This window comes from Vulpes vulpes, chromosome 3 (assembly GCF_048418805.1).
Source record: "Vulpes vulpes isolate BD-2025 chromosome 3, VulVul3, whole genome shotgun sequence".
Taxonomy (NCBI): domain Eukaryota; kingdom Metazoa; phylum Chordata; class Mammalia; order Carnivora; family Canidae; genus Vulpes; species Vulpes vulpes.
The window spans coordinates 151,241,905-151,252,330 of NC_132782.1; the positions used below are offsets into that span (position 1 = coordinate 151,241,905).

Consider the following 10,426-nt stretch of genomic DNA (forward strand, 5'->3'; position numbering starts at 1 on the left):
CCATCTCCATAGGAAGCCATATAAATGCTACCTATTATTTTTGTGAATTGAGCTCTTAATTTGCATCTGTTTTCTATTGGATAACTCCAGGAAATTGAGATCTCAAAGTTTAAAAAGGAGAATACCTGTTTAATGTTCCATGGCAGTCAGATTTTGTGCTTGATGCTTGCTCACAGCAAAAGCCTTGCAGGCAAGAGGCAGAATGAGCAATTTAACCAATCATTGACTGCTTGAGTCCATTATGTAAATGGAAAACAAGGCCATTGTATTAATGGGGCAAAAATGGAAAAATAAAGTCTTATCGTAGGCAGTGCATTGTTTAAGAGAGGCTTGTTGTAATGACTGTCATATAAAATCAGCCTTTTAAAAGCAATACATACAAACTCAAGAAAGGAAGTCTCTTTTGTTGTTATAAACGTACAGAAATCTGGTATCAAAGGTTCCAATATAATATTCATATTCTCTTCCTTTTGGGGATCTCATAAGTAGTAATCACAGACTTTAACATATTTTGCATTCTGAAAAGTTTATAGACATTTATTGGGAGTTGACTTTTTCATTCTCAGAAACCAACTCCTTTGAAATGCCTCTTTAATGGTAGAGGCTTTGTGTACCTACCTTGTCTGTTTTAATCCTTACGACAACCTTGTAAAGTAGCTGTTGCTTCCCCCACCACCACCTGGAGAGTTTGATGTGGCATCTGTCTGTCTGTCTGATTATGTATCACTTAGCTACTGTTGAGTGAGAAACTACCACAAATCTCTATGATACACAACAGGAAGTTGACAGTTGATGCATCTGGAATCAGCTCTCCTGATCTTGGCGGGGTTTTCTCACAGGTCTGGAGGTTGCCTGGCTGTCAGCCGAAGTAGCTGGAGCAATTTGGCCCCTCTCCACGTGTCTCTCAACCTGCCACAGGCTGCCTCAGGCACGTCCTTCTAGTGACAATAGCAAAGATGTAAGAGGACAAGAAGTGTGCCGTTGCTTTTCTAAGCCTCTGTTAGCTCATTTCTACTAACACTTCATTGGCCACAGCAATATAGAAAGAGAAAATATACTCTGCCTCTTGATAGGAAAGTTCCAAAGTCCCACAACAACGGGTAAAGAATTGGGTGCATTAAAATAATCAGTCTTCCACAGATGACAAAGGCTTAATATCATCCATCTATTTCACCAAATTGCTGCTCAATGTTCTGTTGTTTAACTTATGACACAACTGCATTAGTTACTTATTACTTTTCTACAGAAACTAAAAAAACTAGAAACCAGACCAGATACTCAACAGCCTTTCCTAGATTAATTATTCCAAAACCTTCTCACTCCATTTATTATTTTATGAATAATGAGGATAATGGTGGTGGGCAGTCACCGTTCATTGACATTTTACTATGTGCCAGACACTGCCTAACCTTTTTAAATCCTACAGCATACCTGCCGCGTGGGTATTATGATGCTAATTTTGTAAATGAAGAAGAAAATGAGCCATAGGGAGATTAAGAAGCTTGTCCCAACTCCGTCCTGCTAGAAAGTATCAAAGCTAGGATTGAGGTCCAGGTCTACCAGATGTAGATATGCATTAGCTTTAAACTTGACTCTTTGTTGCCCACTCAGGAAAGTTTGTGGAAATAAAAATAATAGAGCATTATAATCTAGGGCAGACATTCATAAAGAGGTGCCCCATAAAACATTTCCACACTTTACTAATAGGCATGCTGTTAAGCAAAAGGTGAAGGAAGCTATTGAGTAAGGGACCGGCAGGGCTAGGTGGGAGAGATAGGTAGGGGCCCAAGGGATCAGGCTCACAAAAATCCCCAAAATGTGGAAGCATAAGGAAACCAGAGACAAAGAAATAAACCAGACCATCTTGCCCTAGATGTCAGAAGTGGGGTCTTGTCATAGCAGCTACTTGTGACCAACAAAGAATTACCGGACCCTAAAAAGGGAAGTAAGTCATAAAGGTGTTCTCACTAGTTCTGACTCAAGGGTGATATCAATAGAGATGTGAGGATTTGGATTCCCTGATTAGCTTTCAATAAAAGACCGACCCTACAAGCCCCCATTGTCAACCTGTCAGGGACCCCCCGCCCCCACTCCTGAGAGCTTTTTCTATATCCTCACTTAATAAAACTCTATTACTTTATTCACTGTCTTTTGTCCACCAGATTAATTCTTTGAATCCATGAGACAAGAATTTCACTCTCCCACTTGACTATGTAAGTTTAGAAAATACTTTTATTAAGATAAAGCAGTACTCTGCCGAAGCTGGATCGTACCAGTTCACAGGAGCCGATTCCTCCTGTCTCGTTCCACCTCTACATTCAGTGATGTCACATGGTATTCTGAAACAGGCTCTAGGGAAACTGTTGACATCATGGAAATCTACAAACACTTCCAATTAGAGTTTTGTTTTGTTTTCCAGACAGTAGTTTATCAGTGTAGCTTTAGACAATAATTTCATTATCACAGAGGTTCTAAGAGATTTTAAAATGAAAATACACATGATATCATTACGATATTTGCTCATAAAATATTTCTGGCAGCAATGCCATGTAAGGCTGAAATGGAATCCCTTATAAACGACAAGAAACAATGAACTCATTTAAAAAATTACATTATCAACTATTTTACCGGCCAATGACATGTGTCATACTACCCTACTCATCATTCCTCTATTTACTGATATATTTATCTAATAATTGTTCAAGGGCCTACTAAGCAGCAGACAGCAATGCATCACAATACAAAAATTGAATACTGTCCTGATACCACTTCCAGATGTCGGTCCATTCTGTTTTACCATTCTCAGTGTCAAGATACTTCTCCACATGTCCTGAAAGTACCTCCTTTTTAGTTGTTGGAAAAGAGTGGACTTTTATGTCTCTGCATAGTACCTAAAACACTCAGTAATCTAGGCATCATGCTAAGTTTCTTAAAGACATTATCATATCCAATCCTCATTCTTTAAAAGTACCATAGCACTTTATTATACCAATTATTATAGGTGAGGAAACTTAGTCACATAAAGCTTAAATGAGCTACTCTAGGTCACATGCTAGCAAATGCTAGAGTCAAACTTTCAAACCTAGATAACCCTTAATATACAACTCATAGGTATAATTAACACTATGCTTTGCCACCTCCCAATAAGACCTTTAAGGTTATGCTGGGATACCCCCATGTGCTCAGAGGAGAGGAACAAACTGAATAAATTGACTTATCTGTTCGTTAAGCGTTTATTCAGTGCCTACCATGAGCTTTGCTAATCGTGTTTCTCAAAATATGCTGTATATACACCAGGTGTGCTCAGATGTGCTCCATGGAGGTTCTACTCAGAGTCTCAGAAACAATATGGCTCATCCTCCCAGAAATTCAAATCTTTAAGGGCAGGAGAGTATGTATTCTCATGATAAAACAAAGAGAGAGATATTTGGAATAGAATGTGAAATTTATGCAAGTTCTAGAATACTTGAAAGTTCTCAAGATTTCACACTTTGCCGTAGCAGCTACCTTGCTTTAAGTCTCAGAACTCTTGTGGTCTATTCCTGAGCTAGGGACACTCTTAAGGCTGACAGGATCCTAAATGCCAGTTATTACGTAAGAGCACAAGTTCGAGAACCAGGAGACTTGGGTTTCCCTCATTAATTTCGCTTTTATGCTGTTGTTATCTCTTGTGCACTAGTCCCCAGGTACACTGGACTTCTTTCTGTTTCTACATACTCCATCCCGGTGAAACTCTCCTTCCCTAGATCTTCTTATGCCTGGTCCTTCTCAACACTGAGCTTCAGTTCAACTTTCACTTTTTTCAAACTTTCCTTGGCGGCTCCTCTATCTAAAGTCACACTCTGTGACCATAACCACTGTATTTGGCATTATATTTAATGTTTTCATAGCATATATTCCACGGGTTCATTCTTCATACAGAAATTATCTTATTTATTGTGTTTTTATTTATTTCCTATTTCTGTTACAAGAATTTAAGCATTTCAAAGCAGGAAACTTGTCTGCTTATTCACAGTTTTACTCCTAATCCTCAGAATAATGCTTATTATGAAAGGGCATTTAGTAACATTTGTTAAATGACTGAATAAATGATGAAGTGTGCAAATCATTGGCAACTTAATTAACCTTTTCTCCTCAGTTTTTATGTCTTTTACAAGGGGGAAAAACAAACAATCAAATTTTAAAATGGGTAGAGGATCTGAATAGACATTTTTCTAAAGAAGATGTGCAGATGGCTGACAGATATGTGAAGACATGTTCAAGATCACTAATCATCAGGGAAATGCAAATCCAAACCACAGTGAGATTTCTCTCCATACCAGTCAGAATGGCTAGTATCAAAAAAGACAAGAAATAAGTGTTGGCAAGGGTGTATAGAAAAGGGAGCCATCGTGCACTGTTGGTGGGAATGTAAATTGGTGTGACCACTGTGGGGAAATTATATGGAGGTTCCTCAAAACATTAAAAAATAGAAATAATATATGATCTAGCAATTCTACTACTGGGTATTTACACAAAGGAAATGAAAACACTAATTTAAAAGAATATCTGCACCCCTATGTTCACTACAACATTATTAACCAGAGCCAACATATGGAAGCAACCTCAATGTTCATCAGCCGATAAATGGGTAGAGATATAGTGCATACACATATGTATATATACAATGGAAAATTTTTAAAAAATGAGATCTTCCCATTTGTGACAATAGGGATCTAGAAGATATTACGCTAAGTAAAATAAGTCAGGACAAGAGAGATGTATATCATTTGATTTCACTTACACATGGAATCTAAAAACAAATAAAAAAAAACAAATAAACTCTTAAATATGGAGAACTGATGGTTACTAGATGGTAGATGGATAAATGAATTCATTAAAGGGGATTAAGAGGTACAGATTTCCAGTTATAAAATAAATGTCACAGAGATAAAAAGTAGAGCAAAGGGAATACAGTCAATAATACTAAAAACATTGTATGGTGACAGATGGTGACTACACTCGTCATGGGGAGTGTTTAGTAATATGCAAAATTGTTGAATCAATATGTTGTACACCTGAAACTAATAAAGCACTGCATATTAATTATACTTCAATAAAAAAGAGTCATAAAAAGGAAGAATTATGGCTTTTTTCCATAGTGTCTTCATGAAGATTTACAAAATATATAAAAAGTGCTTATAAGAATTCTCAGCATAGAGTTAGCACTTAATGTGAGTGACATATAACAGAAAGACACGTAAAACTCTATGTGTACAACAAAAATCACTCTTCTATGTTATCGATATTTCACAGAGACTGTTTTGAAGAGGCATGCTAAATTAAAAATATATGGATTCTTTAAACCTACCTCTTCAAACTACAACCAAGCATCAGGTAGATTTATGTTGGTCTTGTCACTGTGCACATAAGCTGAATTCCCAAAGAGTAGCGCAGATCATAAAATTCTTCCCTCATAAGAAGGCTATAAAATTTAAGCAATAAAGTAAAAGATAATGGCCATTATGATTAATGGCCGGGGCATAGGCAGAAAGTGCTTCATTTGGTTAATATGTTATAATTGCTTGAGTTGTGGACATTTGTCTATGCACCTATGTATTTGATGCTGATCATCCCATACAAAGATGACAATGATGTTTTTGCCTATTTGAAATCATAAACCTTTAATTGAGCTTTCTTCATTGCTATAGAAAATAGACTGTGTTCTTTATCAAAAAAGTCCATTTTTACACTATCTTCTATGTTAATAAAAAAAACATTTTGGGGCAAAATGGGCATTTTGCCACAAAAATCCTTTTTTGCAAAGACTTTTTTAAAAATGTGAGTTCATTTAACTGTTATAATTTTAAAATTACAGATCAAGGATGGATTTGGATTCTTTGTCACAGGTTGGTAAACAGTCACATCTAGCTCATTTCCCATCATTTAAGAAACACTGTCTGATGGTCTATTATATCCTGTAAGAGGAACTAGGGAAATAGTGTATACAGCAAACCAAGTCCTATCAATGACATTTACATTGTAGGGTTGGGGGGAGAGAGAAAAAATAATAATTAGGTGTCCAGAGCATTTTTAATCTCGACTCTGGTTCATCTCTGATAGACCCAAGGGCCATTTTCAAAGTTTTGTTATTGAACTGGAATGCAGCCAGAGTAATTGCCATGCGAGCAAGCCCTCTACTTTTTAAGGGTAAGTTTAAAAAAAGCTAATTTTCTAACATAATTCACTAGTTTTTGTAGCTGTACTGATAGGCTCTGTGTACTTCACTTTTATTCAGTAGGAACAAGTGTCCTGCCCGCTATCTTTTCAACTTATCTCTCAACCACCTGCATCTGCTATTCTTGTTGTCCTATGTATTATATCTTCTCTTCTTCTCCATTTATTTGGTTCATCTTCTCCCACCTCTTTGCACACTTCATTTTTCATTCATTTCTGTGCTCCGTATACAATCTATTTTATTGTGAGGAAAGTGGCTTTAAATTTTTTTTTGCAATATTCTTTTTAGATCAGTAAAACAAAATATCAATATAAGACACTTGTAAAAATTCCCCTTCCCTCCCCAAAATAATAAAAGGCATTAGTATTGTCCCAACAGCACAAGTCATATATAACATTTTTGGTGTGTTTGCCCACACTTTTTTTTTTCTCACATGCATACCACTACTAAATAAATGTTATTTCTAAATTGCTGCTATTTTCTACACTGTGGAGGAAGCCAATTAGCGTAGAGTAAGTCAGTCACTCTGGTCCTTTGTCTTTCTATACACCTTTGTCTCTCCAGACACTTTCACTCTTTAGCAAAGGTGGAGAAATCAGATTGGTGAGTTTGGAAGTGGAAACTAGGGAGTTGTCGAGCCCCTTCTTCTTTTCATTCCCTTGGGACCCAGTTGCCTACAAAGGAGCACACTTTTAGTAATGCTCCTCCATGTGATAAATCTTACTAGAGTGGGCAGCCCGTAGGAAATCTGTCCCAGCCCAACAATGCTGAAGACTAATGGGGAACTCTACCTAACTTTGGTGTATTAGAAAGCCCACTTGTCATTTTCTTCAATTGCAGGGTCTTTCTCATTTCTTAAAGTTATTTATTTTTGTAAAAAAGACAATATGCTTGGCCTTCATTCTGAGAAGTGTTTTTATCTTACTTTTCAATTTGTTCAAAACCTGGACACCAAAGAAGGACGTCGCTTTATTCTTCTCACAGAGACCAAATCACACATACTTTGTGATGGATGCTGTGATGCACCACCTGGGTGGCCCTTCCATAAAGATTCGTCTCAGCTGCTAGACCTAGCACCTTCATGGACCACACTCTGGTGAGAAGAGCATCCTTATCCAAGGTCATCTACCTCCTGTGGAAGTCTACATCCAGTAAGTGATTGATGCGGGGATATAACTTGGCCCATCTTTGGGACGTTCAATGGCCATTCTAGCTCCAGAGCTCCCTGAGAGTCAAAAAAAGTCAGCATTGAGCATAAGTCAAAGCTTGATTCCTTTTGCTTACAACTACTTTCTCTCTCTCTCTCTCTGTTCTACAGATATTGTTCCAAAGGACTATCTTTAAGAAAATATCCAGCAACCAACCTTTGTGTCTGAATCTACTGGGGCTGCTTCCTGAGAAATTTAACCGCTTGCATTCATGCATACAAATACACATACATCATCATCATTATTAAAGATATTTTGTTATAAGAAGTACATATTATTAAACAGTATAATAATAGAGGAAGAATATTATATTCACTAGTGATTTCATAATTATTCTAACTCCTGTTCTTGGACATTAATAGTATTTCTAATTCTTGCTATTTTATATATCACATCACAAAATACCCTTATTCACAGTTATTTTTGCATGTATGTAATATATCTGTAGGATAAATTTTCAAGAGTGAAATTACTAGGTAAAAGGAGATGTGTATTTTAAAAACATTTTGATATTACTGCCACATTGCCTGTTGAAAAAGCATATACCGATACATACCACCACCAGCAGGGGAAGTGAAAATCTATGTCAAAGCACTTTTACTAACATTGATGATTAAAATGTTTTTTTCTTATTATTCAATTATGTTTTTATTGCCCTTATTATTAGTGAGCTAGAAATTTTATTTATATATTTATTAGCTATATTATATCTTTTCTCATGATTTATGTGTCTACGTATCTTTATTCGTCTAGGTTGTTATTTTTCTTAATGATTTTTTATATATAAAGGTCTTTAAAACTGAAAAGAATTGAGATTTTTATAGTACTGAGCTTGGTTTGAAAGAAAGAGAAATTATTCTCTCCACTTAAGGCAGAGCTCTTCTATAATATAAGGCTGTCTCAGGGGTTCTCAACTGGGGGCAATTTTGCTTCTCGGGGCATTTGGCAATATCTGGAAACAGTTTTGATTATCATGACTTTAGGGTGAAGGGCAGGAAAAGCTTTTGGAATCTAGTGAATAAAGGCTGGGGATGGTGTTAAACACCCTACAATGTACAGGAAAGTCTCCCACAACAAAGAATTACCCAGTCTGAAATGTCAATTGTACCAGGATTGAAAACCTTGGTTTGCACAGAGAGTTCTGTAAACTTGTTGATTGAGTTTATTCACTAGAGATGGATGTGTGTGTAAAAATTTTCCAATTGTATTTTCTGAATTTTTAATGCAGGATGAAACGAATGACTTTTTACATGTGTATTTTATAAACCTAAATCTTATTATTTTTTCAGTATTTACATACTTGATTTTTAGTCTCCTGGGCATTCTACTTAATAATTTTGTTCTTGATAGAAATATAAGTGTTGTAATTCTGAAATTATTTTGTGTATAATGTAGGAAATAAAAATAAGTAAGTGTATTGATATCACTAGAAATCTGGGATTTTCAGTTCCTCCAGGACCCTATATGTTGAACATAATGCTTACTTTATTTATAGTAGAGAGCTGTTACATGCCACAGTATTTACTTACATAATAGTATCACTTATAATAGCTATTTACTGAACCTGGTGTGTGTCACTCTATTCACTGTGTATATAACACTACATTTGTTCCCCATATTAATTCTATGATGTATTATTCTCCCGCTTTACAAATGAAGTTTAGCCATATTAAAAATATATCAAATGGCATCCAACTAAAGTATGGCAAAGATTCAAACTTTCCACGTCTAATTCAAAGCCTATGCTCCTCTACCTAAAATACTAAAAATGGAGCTAAAATATCCTAGTGAATTCAAATCTTTTTCTTATAATTGATATCATCTCCTTTTGCAGATAAACTTTGGGGATTCCTTTGCCAGGTACCATCTACTCTTGAGACTTTGGAATTAGGGATAGAAGAATTTTTAAGTTATTTTCAATTAGCCACTGATTCATACAACAAATACTTCCAGCCAGCTCCGTAATAAGGGGCACTGATGTTTGTTTTTTACAGCTTCGTATTGAAGGGTCAATAGCTGGTATTGATCATCAGTGTATTACTTCCATGTCACAAATTTTTCAATAGCTTTTTCAGTTATTGGCATTAGCTGGCTGTTTACATATATCATGCTTTCCCAAGATGTGAATTCCTGGCATATTTATTTTTTTCCTCAATATTCAACATGCTAAAATATGAATCTGGAATAATTACAGTGGAGCAGACAAGTCACTGTGAGTGACAGACAACAAATAGCTGCTGGGGCTGGGTCAGGTCACAGGCCTTCTCTGCTGAAGCGCTTTTCTGCCCCCAGAGAACCATGTTTTCCCTTCCCGTCCGAGACATAGTACCGAGAGGGTTAACTAGTCCAATTATTTGCAAGTGAAAATTGCCCCAAATTTGAAGAAGGCAAATGTCATGCTTTGTGGAGCTCATAGGAAAGAGAGGAAAGATCCTTATTAACTAGGAGAACAGACGGAAAGTGAGTTTCCTTTGTTACTTTTCTTTCAAGTATTTTCACTTTGTGTGCAAGCTTTCAAGGAAGCTTCAAACACTTTGCACTAAGGGAAAACAAAGGTGTTAGATTGCTAGAAAAATAATTGTGGCGTGAAGCTTGGCTTCGCTGCCAGTGGGGCCAGCTGAGAGAACTGCAGGTCCCCACCGGTGTGCACCAGGAGCTGCATCCCAACCCAAGATGGGTTCCTGGGACTCTCTCCGTTCCTGTGAAGCACCCCTAGAACCTCAACATAAATTCTCTTGCTTTGCTTAAGCAAGTTCCAAGGGGTTTATTTCACTTGAAACCAGTAAGTTCTAACTCCTAAAAGACTGGTGTAACCATTTCAGGTACTGAATCCTCTGGAGGAAGCTATATTTCTTTCTCTGAGAATTAAGTCTCCAGATCTGGAGAGAGGCAAAATGTACACTTGCCCTAAGATGAAAAAGTTCACTTTCTCTGGAAAATCGATTTGATTAGCTCTAGGGCTACTTTGCCAAGCGATACGCTGGCAACAGGCACCCACAAG

General features: G+C 36.6%; 1 long non-coding RNA gene across 1 annotated transcript; it reads left to right on the forward strand.

Moving 5' to 3' along the window:
- Positions 1 to 7,177: 7,177 nt before the first annotated feature.
- Positions 7,178 to 8,065, forward strand: LOC140598401 (uncharacterized). The gene is made up of 2 exons (XR_012000832.1): positions 7,178 to 7,368; positions 7,536 to 8,065. It is a non-coding gene; the product is annotated as an uncharacterized lncRNA (long non-coding RNA).
- Positions 8,066 to 10,426: the final 2,361 nt, after the last annotated feature.